General features: G+C 52.1%; 1 protein-coding gene across 1 annotated transcript in view; it reads right to left on the bottom strand.

Annotated features, from left to right (window-relative positions):
- Positions 1 to 5,083: 5,083 nt before the first annotated feature.
- Positions 5,084 to 23,924, bottom strand: part of USP31 (ubiquitin specific peptidase 31) — a 77,477-nt gene continuing 58,636 nt past the window's right edge. Inside the window, exons 18-19 of the transcript XR_002124809.1 lie at positions 7,451 to 7,573; positions 5,084 to 5,166 (exon numbers count right to left, since the gene is read on the bottom strand). The gene's annotated coding sequence lies outside the window, so the exon portion shown is untranslated. The remainder of the gene's footprint in view (positions 5,167 to 7,450; positions 7,574 to 23,924) is intronic.

Here is a 23,924-nt window from a genome sequence, read left to right as displayed (position 1 = left end):
TGGGATCCTAGCACTGTGTGACTGTGTTAATTTGAGATCCCTCAAAGCAGAGCCAGAAGTAAGGACTTCAGTGACAGTAGTTGATTTGACAGGTGATCCGAAGAAGTAAGAGTGAAGGAGAAGGGAGAGCAATCGGGGAAAGAGGGAAAGCCAGTAAACTGTGTGCTGCTGACCTGATGGCTGCTGCGGGCAACAAGGACTCAGTCCCACTGTGGACACTCTGAGGAGCTGTCCCTCTGCAGGACAGAAGGCTAGGACATTTACCTCCCAGATCCTGTCACTTGAGGACTGCTCCTAGGGGCTTTATCTCCCCTGCCTGCATGAGGGCTGAGCCAGCTCTCAGTGAGGCAGAAAAGCAGGGAGAAGGCTGTGACACGCACCAGGACTGCGCCATGGCTGCTGAAAGCTGACAAGGGCCAAGGGATGTGGTGTGGGCTGGGCTGGGGACATGCCGTCCTGTCTTTTCTGAGCCTGAACATGAATCCTTAAAATGTCCTCATCACAGTTCCATAGCCCTCATGCAACCCACCCATGCAAATGATGCCTGCGGGTCCAGACTCAGCTGAGGTGCAGCCCTGATCACCCACAAAAGTTATCCGCTAACATGTCCGTCCTCTGGAGATCAAGTGAATATCTCAAAGCATTGCCTCGCTCTCTATTATTATCATTATTATTATTATTATTATTATTATTAGCCTGAGGATTTATGCACAGTGCCTGGCCCCCACGAAGCAGGCTGTGCACGATGTAAGAGCTAACATGGTTTGGGGCCAAGATGGCACAGTTATTAAATGGCAGAGCCAGGATGCAATCCAGGCAAACTGATTCCCAGGTCTGCTCTCAGCCACCATGGCCGCCACCTCTCCAGGGGTAAACACTGGTGGCATTTTATTATATCACAGTGTAACTGTGACTGCGACATGTGGGGCTCCCTCAGGCACCGCCCAGGAACAACACTCAGGGATGGGAAGGGACGCTGCAGAAATTCACAGCCAAAGCAAGCCCTCCAGCGCAGCCCCGTTCTGTCCTCCCACCCCAAGCAGGACACTGTGGAGGCCGTCTCAGCAGTTATCATCCGTGAGTCCTTCGACTGCTCCCAACACACGGAAAGGACAGAGAGGCGGGGACAAGGTCACGGCCCTGGAGGACACTGAATAACTGTGCAGGAGTTGTAGAGCCTCCCTCATATAAGCGATTTCAGCTTGGTTAGCTTTTTAGGACACTGCAAAGAAATTGGATGGGGCTGGGGGAGGGGGCAGGTGCGGGGAGCAGCCGCTGAGCCTGGAAGGCTGCCATGCCACCTGTGATGGGAGAGCCGAGAAGGAAGCTCATTAACCGTGCCCGGATCATTAGCTCCCCCTCCCCAGGGGCACAATCGCTGATTGGTCAGTCTCTCTGCAGGGGTCTCGGGGGGCTCCAGCCTAGACCCGGGCTCTCATCTCAGAAAGATGGTGGAACACGCCACACTTCTGGACAGAGGAGTCCAGTAACCATTGTTGGGGCAGAATAACACCGGCTACCGTTTCCTGAAAGCGTCCTCCACACAGCGGGGAAACTGAGGCTCAGAGAGGCTAATTAACTTGCCCAGGGCACGGGGTTTGAAAGTGGCAGTGCCAGAGGCCAAAGCAAGCCCATCTGGCTCCCTAGTCCTGAGTCTTGCAGGATGGATGACAATAGTTCCCCATGGCCAGCGGGAGCCTCCGAGAAAGGGTTCCATGGGGCCGAGCCACAGGCAGGGGTGGAGGCAGAGGGAGCCTGGCACACGGCGTGGGTTGTTTAAGTGCGCAGGGTTTGGGAGGCAGCCCCTAAGTCCACCTGGAGGTGAGAAGCAGGTCAGATGAGAGGGACTGCTGGCCTGGCACGGTTTCCCCTGGACTAGGGGCTATTCCAGGCTCTCTCCCTGAGGCTCAGGGGTCCTGAGGCTCGGCTGCTCCGGGGTTAGGCAAAGTTCTGTCTCCTCTGCCTGGGGACACCTGGCTTACTTGCTCAGCTCTTTCTAGGACTTTTCTGAAACCTTAGCTTCTGAGAAGCCTTCCCTGGTCATGCCTCCCCCAATCTCTGGAACTTCTATCCCCCTCGCCGGCCTGATTAAGCGCTTATCACTCGTAACATGCCATACCGGGTACATACTGACTTTGTTTCTTGCCTGTCTTCCCAGCACTAGAACATAAGCTTTGTGGAGACAAAGATGTTTGCGTTTTTGTTAACTGCTGTGCCGAGCTCAATAAATACTAGTGAGTGAGTGAATGAATGAATAAATGAATAAATGAATGTTACCAGAGCCAGGTGACTCGTGAGGCAGTCGTGGACACTGGCTAAGCAGTGGCAACCCCAAATTAAGAGTGCTCCTGTTTCAATAAACGGACGCAGCCTTTGCCGATTAGCACATCTAGAAGGAGGCTGTTGCAACACGTAAGCTTTGTGCTTGATGCTTTAGTATTTTTTTATTTGAATTAATAGTGGCAGGTCTGTGGAGCGCCATAATCTCCTCAATGCTTAAAGCCTGCAAACGCAGCCTTAAATACTGCTGCTCTCCGCCCTGCCAAGCCGTATGTATAAAACAGGGCCGCTTAACGAAAACCTCAACTTCCAATGCCTATGTCAGTTCATCCTCAGTCTTTTGTCTGGCGGGGGAACGGTTTGGTAAAACGCAGATTGCTGGACACGGTGGGTCTGGGTCTGGGCCTGGTCACGGACCTGCGATGAGAAACGCCCGTCTCACTGCTCTGAGGATCAATTTAATGCTGGTGACACGCAGTCACAGGAGGAGACCCCAGCAGCACAGGGGTTAACGAAAAGCCCATATCTTCCACGTATTCTAAGTAGGATTATAAACTCTATAGTGACGGGAGTTCAGAAGATGGGGACCTGCCCAAGACAGAGCAACACGCGGCTTTGTCCCCTGTCTCCTGACAGCATGCTGTCCCTGGCCCACCTCCTGCCAGTGACACGGTGTGGCAGTAACCACGCTGCACAGGAGCAGGCTAAATGCTGGAAAAGTGTTTGTTTTGCCCACGGCCTACCTTGGGCAACATCATTCCCGTGGAGACGAGCTTGGAGCGTGTCACTTGATACCTGGAAATAGTCAAGTCCCTCAATTTACTGCCAGCCAGATGGGTCTCTGCCATCTTTTCAGCTTCCCGAGAATCCAAACGAGCCCAACATACAGAAAGGGGGCCTGAGCCACGTCACAGCCACACATTTAGGCACCTATGCTGCTAAGACGTTTGCATCTCTCATCTCACTGTCTCTCCCCTGTGGGCACCTGTGTCCCAAAGCTTTGGTGGCTCACCCAAGGTCACCCACCCCGTGCAGAGAGGAAGCGCCTCATGACAACCGTAATCTCAGCTCAGAGGAGCCTGGGCAGCCTGCCCGGAAAGCCCCAGCTCCAAGAGGGAGGGCTGGCAGATGGAGGCAGACCCAGGCGCAGAGCAGGGGCCCCAAGCCAGTGCCCTCGGAGGCCAGGCAGGCATCACCAGGGCCGGGAGTGGCGGGGCAGCCGCTACTCAGCTCATTGTCACACACGATCCTCCATCCAGGTTGGTCAGGACAATCTGGAAGTCTACATTTCGAAACTTGCCTGAGCCAAAGAAACCATGTCTGTGGACCGCCAGTCTGCAGTTCCCATTGTGGAGGAGAGGGGAGGCTGACAGTAGCTCTAGCAGGGATGAGGGGTGGCGAGCAGGCTAGAACCTTGGTCTACGACTTGGACAGAGCAAGAGGGGGCATCTGCACAGACGGGCGGCCATGCCGCCCCTCAGAAAGGACTCGGCCTGCTTGGCTCCCCTTCCGCTGCCCCCACCCTGTGTTGTGGGGGGACTCGCAGGCCCAGCCTTGAGTGTGGGCCTCTTTATACTTCAGATCACTGGAGTCAGGTGGAGAGAGGAAGGGGACACTCCCAGAGGGGAAGGACGTACAGTTTTCTCTCAGATGGGAGGGGACACGGGGCAGAGGGCACGAGCCCAAAGCTCTGGAGTCCGACGGCCCGTGAGCGTGGCCTGCGCCTTCGCCTCACCCCTCTGTGCTCACTCCATCCATCTCTCCCACTGACATGAATTTTTAAAGACAGCCTCTTATTTTAAGAAATTGTAAATTCACATGCAGTTTTAAGAAACAATAGAGAGAGAGCATAAATCCTTATCCCAATGTCCCCCCACGGTAACATCTTGCATAAATATTGTACAATATCATGGCCAAGAAATTGGCATTGATACAGCCCACCGACCTCATTCAGACTTCATCAGTTTAACATGCGTGCGTGTGTGTGTGTTTGCCTGTGTGTGTGGTTCTATGCAATTCCGTCATACATGCAGATTGTGTCACCACCATCACCACCACCACGGCCAAGGTTCATCACCACAAATCCCCACGTGGTCCTCTTCCAGCCACAGCCTCCTCCAACTCCCCCATCCCATCCCCCTCCCGCCCCCCAGCTCCCTAATTCATGGCAACCACTAATCTGCTCTCCACTTCTATAATGTTGTCACTGCAAGAATATCATACAAATAGAATCATATAGTCCGTAATCTTTTGGTATTGGCTTTTTCCCCTCTATTCAGCTGAATTCCCTCGAGACCCATCCACGGCGTCACGTGTATGAATAGCTTGTTCCCTGTGATTGCTACAGGTGCACAGCTTGCTTCACCATTCCTCCGATGAAGGACACCTGGGTTGTTTCCAATTATGGGCAATAATGCAAAAAAGCTGAGCCTTCGCATACAGGCTTTTCCGTGAACGTAAGTTTTCACTTCTTTGGGACAAATGCTGGGCTGGATTGTCAGCCCGTGTTTAATCTTGTAAGGACGGCCACCCTCTTTCTGATGGCTGCACACCGTGTCACCTGCAGCAACGAATGGGGCATTGAGTTCTCTGCATCCTCACCAGCATTGGGTGTTACCATTGTTTTTTAAAAAATTTCAACCATCCTAACAGATACATCGTGGTATCTCGTCGTGGTTTTCATTTGCCTTTCCCAAAGACGTTAACATCTTTTCACGTGACTCGCACTGACTCCTACAAGGTCAAATCGTGATGAGGTGTTCCTCACTTGATGAATGAAGACGCTAATAATGACAACAGGACTTACCCCACGGAGATGCTGTGGAAGTTCTCACGGGGACCTGAAGAGCGACTGGCACACAGGTATTCCAGAAACGTTCACTGTTTCTGTAAGAGGTGAGTTAATAGTATAAGCTTCAAAGTCAAACAGAACCGCACTCGACTAGAGCTGAGAAGCCCCTCCCCAAACCTCGCTTTATTCCTCTACACAATGGGGAGAAGAACATTATTTACCTTCCAGGGCTGCAGTGAAACTCAGGGAAGACAGGCAGCAAGGCACTTCCCACAGTGCCTAGCAATTACTTAACTCTGCTTTTGCCTCCACTGTTCCGTTTATCACACGCCCCCAATTAAGCCTTGCCTCTCCAATTGGCTGGTCATGCCCCTCCCACCATTATTCCCCCATCCACCAGGGTCTCTCAGCTGGGGCTGGGGTGAGAGTCCTGGATACAAAGTCTTCCTTTGAGGGTTATTACTCCACAGCGCCCGCTACTGCTTCAGAAGAAACAACAGACTTGGCTGGGGAGCTAGCCGGGTGAGATCGCATTTATCTAAGAAGCTCCGAAGTGAAAACTAGCATTTGTACTTATTGCATTTCACCTCCAAATCTGATTACATTTTTCTCCCGCTGTAAATCTGCCTTCCCTTCTGCCAACCTATTATTAAAGCCAGGGCGGAATTGGTGGAGTGACACGTAAAATTTCCATCTTGGCTTTGACATTCCAGGAAGTTACAAACCAATTACAGCTGCTGAGCCTCAGGCCCCAATGAATCATAGAGCCCAGCAAGGGATGGAAGAGGCCTGAGCGGGCCAAGAGGGAGAGAGCCAGGTGAGACTCGAAGGTCCATTAAAATAAAACAGTCCGTTTTAATTGGAATGTCTTGCTTGTAGTCACATCGGTTTCCCATAAATGAGAATGTAAACGAAGCTTGTTCATTTGTGTGGGTGGGGTGGGTGTTTTTTGTTTTTTTTTTGAGGACAATGAAGGCTTTTGAAATGGTTTCGGAATCTCAACGATTTAAAATTTGACGCGTCCTGGGGGGCAGGGGGGAAGACGCAATCGGGAGACCTGCCCAAATACCAGCAGCTCTTGGGCGGCTGCCTAACAAGGAGCCCCTGGCAGTCGCCTTAGGGGCATGTGGGTCTAATGACTCCGGTTAATGACACTGGTCCCAGCTTTGGGAATGGGCACGTCTGTGGCTCTACCCCTTCAACTGTACGAGCTCCATCTGAGCGTGAGCAGCTTCTCTGTGCCTCCATTTCCTCATTAGTAAAACGAAGGTGGTAACACCGCCCACTGGTTCATTTAAAGATTAAGCTATACAACTAGCCAAGGCGTGAAGCACCCTGGCCAGGTGTTAGTTATTGCCTTCCTCCGTACTCAGTGGACCCCGAAACCCAACCAGATGACCTCATTCTCACAGGACCCTAACTTAGTGGTATGCGCCTTCCTGATGGGGGCTTAGGTTCCAGGGAAGTCAGTTTAAATTTTCTTCGTGTGGCTTTCTGGGTCCTGTTCCTCTCCTAGGGACAAATGTTTGGTGGGGTCTCAGCACCATGGACAGCAGAGGCGTGGCCTGAGGTTGTCACTGGGCTCCATTCACCACTGGCTGGCACTTTGGCCCCGTCCTGCCAGCTCGTGGCTCAAAGGCTTCCTGTGAACTGGACAGCTGGCTCAGCGCTAGGCTGGGGTCTTAGGGCTCTGGCCTTCATCAGTGGGGGACATTTGCTTCCAAGTTCATATTCCTCTTCTCCACAAGACATCCCCAGCCTTTTCCTGTGGGGCTGCACTGTCTGCTGGCATGGTGGTCCTGGACAGGAAGGGTGGGACGGCGGTTACCCGAGAGAACCGGGAGTGGGGATTACCCATGGTAATTCCTAGGATGTAAGACCGAGGACCATGTAGTTTGGGTGGAAAACGAAAGGATTTTTGACAAGGGCCAACTTGGTATGAATCTGAAAAATGAGGAAAAGTGACAAGTGGGAGAACGCATAGCAAACAGTAAGAAGGGGCAAGTCTAGAATAAAACATGGTGCAGTGAATGGACCAAAGTGGTTCAAGAACATGACCGTGAATAGTGAGCAGCCAACATGTCCTTTCTAGGTGTTGCCAGTACACGCGGGAGGGGATATCGTGTTTTTGCAGGAGCTGGGTCACCTGGTGAGAGCGAAACAGAGCAGAGAGAGAGCCGAGGCCGGGTGGGGGGGTGAGAGCCGCCACAGCAATGGTTTCTTTTCCTCCCCTCCCTCCACTGGCCTTTCCTGGGGCTTTGAGAAAAATCGCAGCAAAAAGAGTGGTGGTGAGGGGGATTCTGAGAGCTTCCAAGAGGGAGGCAAGGAGTGCTTCCCCACCCCTTCCCCATATTCCTCATCATGCCGCAAACCACTGACCTGGATGAGGAAGGCAGGGCAAAACCGTTTAGTTAGGGGAAAGTCCCAAATTTAGTGCGCACATGGAGAGAGTTCAAGGGCAGCTCCAGCAGAGGAGGGTGAGGCGGTGATGTTAGCCTGCGACTTAAGGGAGAGGAAGAAAGAAAATATTCACACAGAGCACACCTCTGCCTTGCAGCCATCAACACCTGTTAATCCATTTGCAAGGTCTGCTTCCCGAGAACACCTGCTCCTCTATTCCCCAAGCATCTGATGTTGTCCTTGAAACCAGAATGCCAGCTTCCCAGGGAGGAGCAGAGACACCAACAAACAGCTGGCACAAGTCACCCAGCAGGCCCTCCCTCCTCCTCCCAGCCCTGTCCCTTCGCTGCAAGGCCAACCCACAAGCTGCTCCCTCCCTCTGCCCACAGCTGAGGCCCACTTTGCAGGAATCTCTGGCATTCCTGTCCGCAGAGGAGCCCAGCCCACTGTGCCTGGCCCATGCCTGAGTGATCAGGTGGGGGCTCCAGGCCAGTGGAGGGGGAACCAGAGGGCACCCCGCACTCCCTCCTGGACGCCTGCCCAGGCCTCTCTGTCTCCCAGAGCTGGACGAGGTCACCTGTTAGAAGGTTTTCTCTCCAGCTCAGTGCTTCTCAAAGTGTGGTCCTGGGGCCAGCAGCAACTCCTGGGAGCTTATTAGAAATGTAAACTCTCTGGCTCCACCCCAAACCCTCTAAAACAAAACGCTCTGGGGATGAGGCCCAGCACTCTCTGAACAAGCTCTTCGGAGGGTTCTGAACAGACCTAGCCTCACACAAGCTGACTGACATCTGGGAACCCGTCTGCAGGAGCCAAAGGATGGGGTGCCGGAAACTCCAGCACATGAAATTGTTCTATTGTTCACCTCAGCTGGTAGACTGCTGGATTAGCTCCAGGTTTTCCTTACAACAAAAAGTCTGTATTGGACGTTCTTTCATATACACCTTCATGGACACACACAAGGTTTTCTGTAGGATTTGCAGGAAAAATGATGTACGCATTCAAACAGGGATTGCTAAACCAGTGGACCTCCTCAAAGGCGGCGCCAATTTGCATCCCCACCACGGAAAATGAACGTGCGGGGCGTGTCCTCCACAGCCTTTCCAGCTGAAACCAAGCATTCTCCATGTTTTCATTTTCTTTTCCACCTGGGGAGCTAAAAGGGTCTCTTGTTTTGATTTGCATTTCTTTAACCGAGCATCTTTTCTTATGTTTATTAGCCATTTTAGCAGAGTACCTTTGGGGGCTAGCTCGGTGTTCAGCAATCAATGTGCAGGAGTTGTACCATGAAAAAAGAAAAGAGAAAAATGCTGCCCACCCCCTCTTTTCGGCAAAGGGCTTTGCCGTCTCAGGAAGGGGCCACAAAAGTTTAGGGTTGAATGTAGGGTGACCAACTGTGGTGGTTTGCTGGGAGGGGTGGGGGTTTCCCAGGGCACAGGACTGAGCTGGTCACCTACTTGAGTGATCTGCTCTGGGCATAACACAGCACATCAGGAGCCGGCCTGGGAGGAGGCTCCCAGGTCCCTGACCCACAGGGCAGCTCGCCTTCTCCCCCAGGTGCCTCTCATGGAGAGAGAAATGGACTCAGGGGAGTTGAGCGTCTCCCCCAGCTAGCTGGGAAGCTCCTTTTGTTCTCTGAGCTCTTAAACCCAGCATTTATCAGGAGACTGGCAAGGAGTCAGTTAGACTAAAGGCATTATCGCAGAGCTGAGGGCGGAGAGAGACCCAACACCGCAATATGCTAATCACACAAAATTGCAATCCACCGGTGATTTTTCCACGGAAATGTAATGGGGAAAGCGCAGGCTTTGGAGTGGACAGGCTTGAACTCTAACCAACCCAGGCCAACCCCTTCCGAGCTGCCTCGTCTTGGAAACTGCTCTTGTCCTCAGTTTTCTCTTCTCTAAAATGGGACCAGTAATACCTACGCGATAGCAGAATGGTTAAGACATGAGGAGGGCAGGAGGAAGAGAAGGCAAAAAGGGGCAGATTATTCTTGTTAAAAAACAAAATTCAGCTGAGTCCCTGTAAGACCTTAGTGGCTTTGCTCAACAATTCATGAGTCAGGCAGCGTCCATCTAGCAGAGAGAAAGGAGCCCTGAGGAGCTATGAAGACAAGAGATTTTATAGGCAGAAGCAGCGGGAACAAGGAAGCTACAGGAGGCAGAAAGGCAGGTTGGCTATCGCACTGTCACTTTCCTCCAGGGGATGGCAGGGCCTATCGGGCAGATGACCTCGCTAATACTGACCAGGCGATTCCTGACTGACTGGTATACGACTCCATTCCTGGGAGAGCCGGAACTATAACTAAGTCTTGGTTTGTGACAGGGTGCTTAGCACCAGTGACTCCGTTTAGGGCCTGTTGTTAACGTTCTCCCGGTGGAAGGACCAGCACCCCGAGAGACGAGCCTGGTTTCCACGAGACCGTGAGCAGCACCTGCTTGGGAGCTCTGCACAACACGGTCTGGCCGACGGGTCGGGCAGGGCCCGACGTCCAGTCCACACTCTCCTTGCCAAGGCACGCTCCCTGGCACAGGGCTGGGTGTGCTGGGAAAAAGAGGCCTGTTTTCTTCCTAGAAGGAGCACTCCTCTTGCCAAACTGCGTGGCCATGGGGCTGTGTCTGCCCAGAGGGGGCACGTTTTGCAAATCCACCCACAGGCGCTGTCCAGCTTAGCAGCAAGCTGGGTCTGCCCCACTCTGCACCACCGTGGCCCCCCCCACCTCTCCTACCCGCCAGGAGACGGAGCACAGGTTTCTCTCTATCAACCCAGCCCTGAGTTAGGCTTACCCAGACTGGTCATCTGAAGAGCAATCTTCTGTCCATTATGAATCACAAATCATTTGCAAAATAGGAAGCTGCCTAAATGCTGGCACGAAGTCCCCGTGAATTACCGGATGAGGCAGATGGCTGTCAATTAAGGGAGGCGTCAGCCATGCTGGATTCAGCAGGGCCTCCCACACGGGGCGCCTCAAACGGGCTTTGTTCACAAACAAGGTTCCTGCTCGTGCTCAACGCTGAAGCTCCTCTGCCCCGCCCTGACGTTGCGTGCTTACAGGCCTGATGGGCGCCCGGCTGTGGACCTGCAGGTGAGGCTTTGGGCCGAACACCAGTGCTCCCGGCAGCTGGCCCCTGATCAATTCAGAGAAGAACAACGGCTAAATGTTCAGTCTACCTCCATCCCTGCAAATATCCAACCCAAGGGAGAGGGTAATCGAATATATTCTGAGATGATTTACACTCATTTAACTTAAAAACAAAAACAAACACAAACCTCGGCAGCAGTGAACCACAGAGGAGGGGAGTTCGATGACGCCACAGCACACGCCAAAACTGTGGCTCAGAAAAGAGAGGAAAGCCACAGCAATAACTTAGCGTATGACCCACCCAACTAGCTCGATAACCAACTAACCAGACAGGCAAACCAGGGCCAGGCGATGACGAGCCCCGGACACCTTGTGAAAGCAGGTGGGTGGCCCGTAGCTCTGTGTTCAAGGATAAACCTGAATGAACTGTCCTGGAGGGACAGCTGGTATCAACTACATAAACACTGTGCTGATGAAAGGGCGGTGGGGTGATAAAAATAAAGCATGTTCGTTCCGATGCTGCGCACACACGCTCCACGTCCTCTGTTCCAGGCACAGGTCCCTCCTCTGTCACATTCACACAGACACAGCGCGTGTACCCCTTCAATGCTATCAGATGCAAGGCGCATCCCCATCACATGCACATGACCCACGGAGGCCACCCAGGGAAAGAGCACCACACACAGACACCCCCCGTCCCCACATCCACTCATCCCCCGACCAGAGCTGCAGAGGGACAGTGGCCGGCCAGCCATGCGTAACAAGCTGGTGGTGTCCACTCCACTCTAGGAAGGTGCCACACCCCGGTGGCCTTGTGTGGCCGCAGGCTCAGGTCACAGTGCTGGCAGCAGGGGTCCGCTCCCCCTAAGGGTAGAAGGACCCCATCCACTGGGGCTCCACACTGGGGGTCAGGGGATGCAGTCAGCTGGGGGCCAGGAGCCCTTCAGACCCAGTGCCACACGTGGTGAACGCGGGGTCCTTTCATATCCTACAGGGCTTGGTGGCTGTTGTCCACCCAAACCACTTAAACCTGAGTAATGCAGACGGTCCTGGCAGAGCCTGACGTGGTACCGGGGCCTCTAGGAAGGCAGCCTGCTGAGCCCCGCAAGCCGTCTAGGGGCTTTCGCTGTGGCATAGTTCAGGGCTCAGGTCCAGTTCTGTTTATTAGGCCGAAATGTTGTCCAGACTCTGACAGCGGACCCACCTCTCTGATGGGGACTCACCCGAAACTGAAGCTGGGACGTCGCCATATGTCAAAGCATTCATTTACAAGGAGGGATACAGTTGTTCCCTCAGCCCAGTGGCCAGCATGCTTCGTTATAGGGAAAGCCACAGTGACACAAATGATAGTCAAAGGTTTGCCAAGTAAAAATAAAATGGGACAAAATGAGTTTGATTCACCTCGAATGTCGGGGGCGTGGTGAATTCAGCCAGGACCCAGGCCTCTGACCTCCCCTTCAACCTCTGGATGCCACCCCAGCTACCCAAGGAACCTCCAGGTAAAATCATGCTTTGCACCAAAAGCCTCTTGTCCCACATCAAACCCTCTGGCCCTCTCGGGGCAGGCCCACGTCCTCCTCCAACGCAAGCAAGCCTTCCTCCCTAGCCCCGCCCCGCGCTTCCCGCTTGCTCTCGGGGATTGTGGGAGTGCCGGGGATGTGGCCCTCACGTCCCCATTCAAGGGAAGCCCGCTGCCCAGCAGCAAAGGCTGTGACTAACTACAGCCGCCACCTGGCAGCTCCCTCAGGGTCCTCAGCTTTCGAACCAAGGTCCCACTCTCCCTGGGCTGGCCCCTGGCCCATGTCCGAGCCAGACGATGGTACACGGGCCTGGCCACTTCTGTCCGATGCAGGTCTCCTGTGTGGGCAGCCTGTGCTCCTCAGCTGTCCCCAGAGACCTTGCAAGGGCTGCAGTGTGGTCTCATGACTCCGCTGGCCCCACCTTGCCATCTCCCCACTCTAGGGGGAGGTCAGCAAATTGTGGCCCATGGTCCAATCCTGGCCTGTGGCCTGTTTTAGTCAATAAAGTTTTATTGGCACACAGCCAGTCCTGTTTGTTTACTTATTTCTACGGCTGCCTTTGCACTGCAATGGCAGGAGTGCACAGCTGCAACAGAGGCCAGCTAAGGCTAAAATATTTAATATGTGGCCCTTTGCAGAAAAAAGTTTCCAACCTCTGCTCTAGAAATTACAGTGCTGATGGCAACAAAAGACTATGGCAATGAAAAAAGAGGCTCTCTTCCCAAGGTTTGGACCCGGGAGCCTGAGACACCCACTCTGCACCTCATTTGATGTGTGTTCTTCTCTGGCTCATAACGGGTCCAGGTAACACCACCCTGAAGTCAATAAGGGAGCTACAAGTCCAGAGTTCAGAGGCTGAAAGACATTGGAAGGTCACAGGCAGGATGGCTGTCATCTCAGCGTGTCCAGGGTGAGGGGACAGATTCTTATGGCCATAAGTGCAGCGCCTGGGTCCAGCCATGCCCGAGGCTAGACAGAGCCCTGGACTTTTCAGTCCCATGAGCTGACAGTTTCCCCATTTTGCTTACACCAATTTGAGTGGGGTTTTCTGTCACTTGCAACCCCAAAGGCCTGACCTACACTAGGACTACACCCAGACCACATCCTCGTGGCTCACCAGGCATTCCAGACAAGAGACGGGAGGGAGAGCAGAGAGGGTACAAGGAAGAGGGGACCTGGGTGTGTGCCTCCACACCCCAGAGCTGCAGAGAGCCAGACCTCAGCGATGGATGGACGTGTCTTCATCCCAAAGCCCTCTGCTGTGACTGCGGGTCCCTGAGCAGCCATTTTCCCAGTTGCAGTGAAGGAACTCCATGAACCAGGCTGAACTTGTTTCCAAACTTCAAAGCTGGGTGACCAGAGGATTTTATTAGACATGTTTAGTCTATAATCCAGCAACTTGTGAGGCATCCAAGGGCGTCTTTCCAACTGCTTCTCCTCCAGGCAGAAGACTCAGGTTGCTTCTCATTGAACGGAAGTTGAGGAAGACCCCATTGTGAGGGTCAAGGCCAGCTCCACGGCGGACTTGCCAGCTCCCACCTCCTGGTCTCTGCTCAATCCCCTGTGGCTGGTTGAGCGCTGTCACCTGCCACCAGGCTGAGGAAATGGCTGAAATGCACCACAAAACTACACTATTTATTTCTTATTAGACCTTTATAATGATTCCTTATTGAACTGATGCTTAAATAGCTCAAGACTGATGGTAACAGGACACTTAATTGTTTGCTTGTGTAACTCTCAGCCCTAACTCAATATTGTTTTTCGTTGAGCAGCTCACACCATGATGTGGGGTTGGTTGTTTTTTTTCCTTCCTTCCTGTAGAGAGCACGGGTGACTGAGGCAGAATTTAGATGAGCCCAGCCATCCTTCGAGCTCTCCTATCTGGTTTTCATCCAGCGATGGGAAACAGAGCCCTCTGGAGGGAGAACTGCGGAGTTCTCGGGAACAGCTTTTTGGAGGTGATCTCACGGAAGTCCTCTGGGAGGAAGAGGGTGGTTATCCGATGAGCTATGAGAGATCATGTTACCTTGTGGGGTTCCCTGTGGAAGGCACGGGTCCTTGGCGTTAACAGCTGGTGCTGGAGCCATTGCTGAGTCCCCCCTCTCTCTCACCTCGGCGTCTCTACCTTCAGTGTTGTCAGAATGCAGCCACGTCTCATCACCTGCCTGCCATCCATCATCCAGGTCCAAGCCACCAGCACCTTTCACCAGGGTCACTGTAGCTGCCCCGCCACGGGCATCTGGCCTTTGTCCCACCTCACAACCATCCGTTCCACGCACGGCGGCCAGAGGCTTTCCATGTCCCTCCCCATCTCAGAACCCTCCAGTGGCTCCCAGCTCCCTCAGAAGAAAGCAGGGTCCTGACAATGGCCTCCCCGTGCTGTGCCTCTGACCTCGTATCCTCATACCCCCCCCCACACACACACACACACACACTTACCTCCTTGCTGCCTCTGGATACTCTTCAAGTGCTGCCTCTTCAGGGCTTTTCACTTGGGGGCCCCTCTATCTGGAATGTCTCTCGTGGAAATCTGCATGGCTTCCTCCCTCACTCCTTTAGCACCCAAATAGCACCTCTCCATGGGGCCTCCAACCACCTGGTTCAAAACTGTCACCACCCCATTCTCACTGTCATCCAGCTCTGTCTTATTTTTCTCCGTAGCTCTTATGAAGTGACACTCATTGTACTTCACCTGTTCGTGCTGGATGCTGTTTATCTCCCCTACTCAATTCTTATCTTGAATTTTTGTCATTTTGCTGGAGAGCTGCTTCAAGTAAATTTCTTAGAACTATATGTGGATGGTATCTTTTCTGAGTTCTTGAATGTCTAAAACTATTTGTCGTTTATCCTTATGCAAAAACAGTAGTTTGGGGCGATGTAAAATGCTGGGATCACAATCATTTTTCCTCAGAACTCGGTACACTTTTTGCACTTGTCTTCAAATATTTAGTGTTACAAAGGAGCAGTCTGATGCATCTATTGGGTTGTCGGAAATGTCATGACATATTTTTTCTATGTTTTTCGTTGCAAAAATGCGTCATGACTTTTCCAACAACCCAATTTTTTTTCGTTTTTGACGATCATATTTTTACCTGATTTTAATATTTTCATTTTACCCTGGGAATTTACAAAGACCCACAAAATATGTCCAAATGCAGATCTTTTATCAATTACTCCTGAGTCTTTCTGACATAAAGATTTAAGTATTCAGGTCAAGTAAACATTTTATTATTATTATTATTATTATTCTACTCCCTCTACTTCATTATGAATTTATGGAGCTCCTTTCACATAAATATTGAATCATTTTGTTTCAGTTTCACATCTTTTGTCTTTTATAATTTGTCTTTCTTAACCAGATTCTAGAGGAGTTTCTTGAAAGCCTTTTAATTCCCTCATTTGATGATGCGACCTGATTTTTTTCAATCATGCGCTGTATCTCCAAAACTTTCTTTTGCTTCTCTGTTAATGCCTTTCATAGTACCCTGAATTTGCTTGTATCACTGCCGTATCCTCCTAACTCTCACTGCAGGAAGGAGATGGCTATTGGCTATTCCCACCACTAAGCCACAGGTCAGAAAGGCGCCAACGTGACAGTCAGACTGAACAAACGTTGGATGAGCATCGAAATCTGCAGGAAACTTCGACACTGCCTCTCAGGGAGGTTCTGAAGCAGCAGACGCTCGAGCCGCCCCTCCTCTCACCCACCTGTTCCCCAGGTAACCCCACCCCAGAACCTCTCTAGAACACCTCTGCTCTAGTCTGCTGATAGCCCTCGGGAGGGGCTGCTTTCCTTCTCTTTCTCTCAGCACAAGGGCGCTCAGCAAAGACCAGTCAACTGGTCACCCAGCCCTGGCCACAGCCACCTAATCAGAGGGGGACAGCACACTTCACACACATGGCCGAGCTGCTGCACAGACAGGCTCTCTGCCCTAGGCCCGCAGGGAGAGTCTGGCTGCTGAAGGCCCATTAGCCCGGGAAAAGGCGATCAGGGACCATGACAGTGGCTGTTAAGCAGAAAGTAGCACGCACGTTACTCTGTTGGCCCCTTTATGCACTGTCACCCTGAGAAGCTCTGCTGGACACACGTGCATTAATTTCCCCTGCCACCCTGCCACGGACACGTGCATTTGTTTGGAGTGATGACAAATGAAATGCAAATATGGCTGCAGGCCCAGTGCTGAGACGACAGGTCCCATCATGTCCCTGCCCCGGCCTCTTGGGACTGACACCTTCAGCCACTGCTTTACATCTGCCACTTCCTGTGGCTCCGCGGAGCAAAAGGTGGCTGCCCAGGGCGGCGGGCACGACAGTAGCAGGCAGCAGAAAGCTGACGAAGAAAAACCCACTCGCTCAGCACGCAGTCCGGTCTCGTGTTTGTCTTCATTTGCACCACCCTGGGTAGACGCGCTCTAATTGCAAGCCACTTCCATTCTTTTTCCAGAAGCAGGCAGGGCATAAATTATAAAATAAATAAATGATTAAGAAACCTCTAATTATTGTTATTCGTTTCTTACTTGAAGGTCCTTCCAAGCTGCTACTTATTAAAGTCATTCATCACGGAGCCGCGTGCCCTTTCTAGAGGCGCTGCTCGCGGGACCAGCGCGGGACTGGCTCTCCCTCGCACGGCACGCGGCGCTTAATAAACAGCGGGGATATTGATGGCTGTGAATTCCTCCCTCGGCCCTGCGCCAGCGTGATGGATGGGTACGCCCTAAACGCGGCCGGTGCGTCTGCGGCCACGCGTCAGCCCCGCCGCACACACAGGTGTCAGCCCCAGCAGACGGCGGCCAGCCGCTAACCACCCCTCCGGGGCGCATGCACGGAGACAGCCGCGTGTCCCACCCAAGGCCCGCATCCATTTTTCACGTGCTGCGGTCCCTTGGCTTATCAAATATTTATAACAATGTCATTATTTACCAAATAAGCTGCCAGGCCGTGTCCGAGGCCCCCGGAGCCAGACTCGTGTGTGTACAGAGCGGGGGGCCCTCCCTCCGCGTCCCTCTTCCTGCAGAGAACCGGTTTAATGGAGGCACTCGGCTCTACCAGTCGGGTGTCCGCCTTACTTGGAAAACGCCTCTGTTGGTTCTCCCAGGCTTTGGTGGAGGGAACTGCGGGAACAGGGGTGACCGCAGCATGGTGAAGCTGTGTCCTTAGCTGGGGCCTCTCCCATCAGGAACCCACCCTGGCCGCACTGGCATCCCCGCCATGCTGACCTCACCGTCCCCCGATCCACTGTCCAAGTCACGGTCCTGTCTGATTCCACAGGCTGTGCCTCCAGGCACGAGGCGAAGACCGCCTCCACGCCAGGAGGCTTCACTGAGCGCCCTGCATCCCAGCCTGGCAGACACCAGGGGGCTGCCGCCGGCGCCCCTCCAAGTCTCTCCTCTGCCAGAGCCCACGTGCCGACCCACACTGGCTGGAAACGCCCGGCGCTCACTTCCTCCGCTTTCCTTTTAGTCACAGGCAGGTGACCAAGACCCACCGGGGTGTGAGGGACGGTTGTCGGGTTTTCAGAGAACAGGGGTGGGTCTGAGAAGTTATTCTCCCCGCTGGTCTAGACACTCAGGCGGAGAAAGGTCCCGCCTTCTCTCACTGGATGGTGTCACAGAAGACTAAACGTGAGGACGAAGGCTACCATGCTGAGAATAGCAGACGGATGACACTGCGGGAGCACTGAGCCAAACCCTGTCTGCCCTGACTTCTTATTAAGGGTACAGGTAGTGCCCAAATCTGAGGAGACCCAGGACATTTGCAAGGCCTAACACTCTCTCTACAAAGTACGAAGGGCAAGCTAGTAACGGTACAGTGAAGAAACCCAGAAGACACCGACGTAACCACATGACCGAGGTGTCAACATCGCCAGTAATAAGACATATCAGTGTTACATTCTCCCCACGACGCACTGAGAAGGGCACGTGGCTTTTGTGATCTTTTTGGCCCAAAGGCAAAGCCTCAATCTAATCGTGACAAATGCATGAGCCAAACCCAAACTGAGGAACACACTATATAGTAACAGGCCGGTACGCTTCAAAATTGTCCAGGTCATAAATGACTGAGCTGTCACAGGTTGGAGGGACTACGGAGACGTGACAATGAAATGTAACGTGGGGTCTGGGGCTGGATTCCGGAACAGAAAGAAGGCATTAGTGGGGAGAAAACTGCAGCCTTTATCTGGATGTCACCAGGTTTTCCACTTCTAGTAACTACGTTATTAAATGCGGTGGTATATTTGACTAATATTAGATTCCCATATTTAATACAGTGTAGGGTTATCAGGGTCATAATGTGAAAAAAAAAAAACACAAGCTTTGAAGGAATCAGCCTAGATGCACACAGATGAACACCTGTGTGATTTTTGGTTACTTAGCTAACCCGCTCTCAGTACACAGATGCACAGAATTTAAATCACGGAGCCGACTTGGGCTGGACATTGTGCTGCCTATGGCTGAAAACATCCAAAATGACCCAAGGACAGAGCAAAGACAGACTCTGCTCCCACGGGGAGGACACGTGATAAACTAGTGAAGAGATAGATAAGAGCTGTGAGAATAGAATGGTAATGAGATGAAGAATGACTGTGGAGCAGGGAGGTAGGTGACCCTGGACATGGGAGCCCAAGGAGGGCTTCCTGAGGTTCCCCCGAGACAGGAAGGACTCGCCCTATGAACACCCGGGGGAAAGGGCATCCCTGGCAAGGAAGCAGCACGTGCCAAGGCCCTGTGGTCGACACAGTAAAAGGTGGAGTCTGTGCCTGGAGTGGAGGAAGAGTGATATCAGACGGGGTTGGAGAAGTGGGTGGGTTTCAGAGGCTCGTGCAGAAGCCCCATTCAGACCGGTGATTTGGACTTGGGTATAATCAGTGGAGAGCAAGAGAAGTGGGCAGATTTGGGATATGACTGTGGAAACAGACCTGGACACGGCCTGAAAATGGATCAGATATGAGGAGGGGGTGAACGATGGACCACTGGTTTCTGGACTAAGAAGCTGAGGTGGACAGTGTTGTCATTGACTGAGTCCTAGAAGAGGGTGGAAAAATGGATCAGAAGCAGTATTTAAAGACATAATGGCTTGGGGCAGCCGGTGAGCTCAGGTGGTTAGAGCGCAGGCTCATAACACCAAGGTTGCCAGTTCGATCCCCACATGGGCCAAGGAGCTGTGCCCTCCACAACTAGATTGAAACAACTACTTGATTTGGAGCTGATGGGTCCTGGAACAACACACTGTTCCCCAATAAAAATTTTAAAAAAGACATAATGGCTGAAAGTTTCCAAGTCTGAGGCATGAGGTGTAGGATCAAAACAAACAAATTAAAAAATCCCGCACCTAGGCCCCGCATAATAAAACTGATGAAAAACCAAGACTGGCACCTTCAAAGCATTTAGAAAAAAAGATACATCCCTTCAAAGGAACAGCTAGGAGGGCTCGCCGAGTGGCGCGATGGTTAAGAACTCGCTTGGGATGCCAGAGGGCCCCGTTTCGGATCCCACATATGAGGGCCAGTGACACTGCCCTCCACAACTAAGATGCTGAACAACAGCTCAACCTGGAGCTGGGCTGCCGTGAGTCGCTGGCGACGGCGTAGGCTGCAGTCCCTGTAGCAGTGGGTTGCCATGGGCTACCGTGTGTAGCCAGCAGCCAGCGTGAGCGGCCAGCAGCCAGCGTGAGCGGCCAGCAGCCGCAGTGAGCGGCCGTCCAGAAGCCGGCGACTGATCTGCCTCGCCAGGGAAGAGCGCAATGATGGTGCCAACTTGGGCCAGTGAAGCAGTGTCCTCCACAACTAGATTGAAGAACAAAGCGACAGCAACTTGTCTGTTCCCCTTCCCCCAAATTCCCCAGTACTGTTCCCATCCCCCCAATTACCCAATAAAAATCTTTAAAAAAAAAAAAAAGGAACAGCTAGGAGACAAATAGCTGACTTATCTTCAGAAATAATAGAAGGCAGAAGGCCATGGGATGAAAAGGAAAGAAAGCAACTACCAACCTAGAATTCTATTCCCAGTGAAAATACTCTTCAAAAGTAAAGGCAAAATAAAGACATTTCCAATCAAATGAAAGCACAGAAAATGCATCATTAGCATGGGCTTAAAAAAGAAACACTAAAGGGAATTCTTCTGGCAGGAGTAAAATATCACAGAAGAAACCCTGAAATGCAGGAAGGAATGAAGGCAATGGGAATTTATGTTGATAAACCTGATATTGGACCCCAGCGTTAATGACGATGTTAGTCATACGAGTTATGTATCTACCTGTGTGAAATATATGCAGACTTAGAAAGCACAACAACAGATAGCAAATGGTGGAAAGAGTAAAATGGCATGAAAGCGTTCTGAGGCCCTGGAAGGGTGGGAAAATTACTCAGTTCTCTTAGACCAGCGGTTCTCAACCTGTGGACTGCGACCGCTTTGGGGGTCGTACGATCCTTTCACAGGGGTCGCCTAAGACCATCGGAAAACAAAAAGATATTTACATTACGATTCATAACAGTAGCAAAATTACAGTTATAGAGTAGCAACGAAAATAATTTTATGGTTGGGGGTCACCACAACATGAGGAACTGTATGAAGGGGTCGCGGCATTAGGAAGGTTGAGAACCGCTGTCTTAGACGCTTATACATCGAGCATGCATGTTGAAATTACAAGGATTGCCACTAGAAGGGACAGCAAAAGGATGAATAACAGACAAGCTAAGAGACGTGCCAAACTGGAATTGTAAGAAATGCTGGATGGCTCTAAAAAGGCAAGAAAGAAGAGAAACAAGGAATATAAAACAGGTGGGACAAATATCCCAGACAGTAACACAGCAGATAAAACCAGGTACGTTAATAACTGTGTTAAATGTAAACCAACCAACCATCAAGCCTCCCAATGACCACATGGACCCTGTTACCACATTTTACAGGTGAAGAATCCAAGGCACAGAGGAGTTATCTGCCCACGTGTGTCTGGCCAGGACGTCGTGGTATCAGAATTCAAACCCAGCAGGCTGCCTTGGGGGCCCGAGCACATCACCCCTCCAGGAGCTCCCCTCCTGTCTGTCCACCCAACACTGCTTTAGGTTACCCAGGGTCCCATTAAAAGCTCCTACCTGGGGCTCGCGGGTGCCCCATCGTTGCCATGGCGACCATGCCAAGGCACAAACTGGATCTCCTCCGAAGTGAAAATGTCTTCCTGGATTCTCGTGTACGTCAGGACAAATGAAATCGGTCATAAAGGGCCCTTGTAGACGAGGCCTCTGCCAACCCCTCCCCCCCTGCACCCAGTTTCCTTCCAGGAAGATGGGGCTCCTGGGGTTTCCAGGCAGTACAACAGTCTCCCTAGTCTAGAGTGCTGGCTTTATGCCCCAATCCCCTCCCACCGTAAACCTCCCTGAGGGCCCGCCCCTCTTCCCACCCCTCCCTCGGCTGTTCCCATCACTGGCACCCCTCACTGGGCCCTCCCTGTCTCAGGCTCTATGCCCATCACACCCTCCCAGCTCTACGATGCAGGCACTGCCACTTCATCTCCTGGGCAGGACGACACTCAGAACGATAAGTGATGGCCCAGGCCAGGCCACCGATCCTCAAAGTGGATGGTCACCAAGTGACCGCGTGCGCCTGGCACTCTCCCAGCTGCAGGGAAAGAGTAGCGAGCAGAACAGGCGAGTCTGTGCCCTCCTGGGAGCAGTCAGCCCCTGGCCCTCCGCATCTATCTGAACAAAGTTCTGACCTGTGCTACACAGCGACCGTCTGTCCAACACACGCACAGACTGTCTCCTCATGGTTCCCTCAACGGCACAGGGTAACGACTATTTACACAGCATCCCAGGGTGTTTTGTGTTGTCAGTACCTGGAGGGTGTGTGTAGGTTACATGCGCACACTCTGCCATGCTGAGGGACTTGAGCATTGTGGATGCTGGTAACCCACGGGGTCCTGGGCCCCGCGGGTCCCGAGGGACTATATTATAGGCACACACGCTGTGGTGCTTGCTGATAAGTGATAAGGAGTAAAGTGAGGAGGAGGGACAGTGTGTGCAAGTTTTGAAAGGGTGATCAGGGAAGGCCCCGCTGAGCTGGTGACAGTTCAGTGAAGACGGGAGGACATGGAGGCATGTCAGACACAGGCCTTTCAGGCAGACACAGGCAGAAGGGGCCGGAACTGGCAACGCCTTGAGCACAGAGCAATGAGTAAATGGCACGAAATGTTATCAACCAACTTGATAGCGAGCTCCTCAGGGTACGGGGTATCCCCAGCATTTGCGCACTCTGCTAAGCAGAGGGACTGGACTTGAACTCTGGGCTGGAGAGTAAAGGGGCACCCACCCCAAAGGAATGACGGTCTGACACCCTGTCCGTGTCCCAGGGACACGTCTGTACACTGCAGGCCCCCATGAATTCTTCCTACACAAAGGCACAGGAGAGCCTGGCCCGCAGGGAGCCTGGTACTGAGACAACGCTGGTCTCCCTCACTATCTCCTCCCTTTTTTTTTTTTTAATTTATTTTTTATTGTTAGTTTCAGGTGTACAGAACATTGCAATAGTTATCCTTTTCATCCCCACAAAGTAACAACCCCCCTCCCCCCATGTACTGCCCTCCCACCCCCGATATCATGCTTATCTATTACAATTCCATTGACTCCATTCCCACTCTCTACTCCACGTCCCGTGACTATATGTATATGTAATTATAGTTGACTTACATTATTATTCAACATCAGCTTCAGAAATACAGTGCGGTGGTCAGGCCTCTACATCGACTATGAAGCGGTCTCCCTAACAAGACATGACTCCATCTGGCCCCCTAAGAAATATTTACAACATTATTGATTATATTCCCCAGACTGTCTTGTTCTATCCCTGAGGCCATATTGTAGTTACCAATTTGTATTGCCTCGTCCCTTCCCCTTCTCCTTCATCCCCACCCCCTCCCAACTAGCAACCGTTTTCCTCTGTCTCTGAGACTATTCCTGTTTACATTTCTCATTTATTCAGTTTTTTAGAATCCACATATAAGTGAAATCACGTTATTTGTCTTTCTCTGACTTATTTCACTTAGCATAATGTTCGCTAGTTCCACCCATATTGTTGCAAATGGTACTATTTCCTTCTTCTTTATAGCTGTATCTCCTCCCTTTAGGAAAAACTGAGCTGTCGTACGCCAAAGAGCAAGTCAAATTGATATCATGTCCCTGAACCCTCCAAGAAATGGGGTGCCAGGCCTCCGGGCTGAACGGCGTAACGCAAAACCGTGTGCCACAGGGAGAAGCCAGCCCTTGTCCTCTCTTTGAGCAGGAAGTGTTGTCGGGGGTGAGAAAGATGGCTAAGACCGGATCAATTCCAGACTGAATTCCAGAGGGTTCTACCTGAGGTAGGCCCAACCCACCCAGAGATGGGAACCTACCAGGGGACCGGCGTGGATACGCCCGAGGCCCAGAACAAAGCTGCAAGAAGGGAAGCCGACCCACCTACCTGGAGCTCAGGAGCCAGCCTGGGAAAGAAAAGGGACTCTGGGAGGGACAGGCCTCCAGGCACACCCTACAGATACCACTCCCTGGGCACGGGGACATGGGGTCTTGGACAAGGGGCTTCCCATGCTTTGGCTTTCTCCAGGAGGGAAAAGTATGTGGGAAGGGAGGTGCTTGTCACTGAGATACTTGAAAACCCTCCAAATTCTAAGGAGGCATATGGTCCTCAAATATTTGCAGAGCTATTAAATCTGTGTATTTTATGACTCTCGGGCATAAGGGAGCCTGGTGAGTAATCCATGTACTACACGGTTAAGCTCTTTAACAGAACCTAAAACAGGATCTTACCGTTTAAAACCAGAGAGGCTTATAAGTGCTGTACCCTGGGTTTCATGGCACGTGTGTTAA

This window comes from Hipposideros armiger, unplaced genomic scaffold (genome assembly GCF_001890085.2).
Source record: "Hipposideros armiger isolate ML-2016 unplaced genomic scaffold, ASM189008v1 scaffold_135, whole genome shotgun sequence".
Classification (NCBI taxonomy): domain Eukaryota; kingdom Metazoa; phylum Chordata; class Mammalia; order Chiroptera; family Hipposideridae; genus Hipposideros; species Hipposideros armiger.
This window is presented reverse-complemented; position numbering and strand designations above follow the sequence as displayed.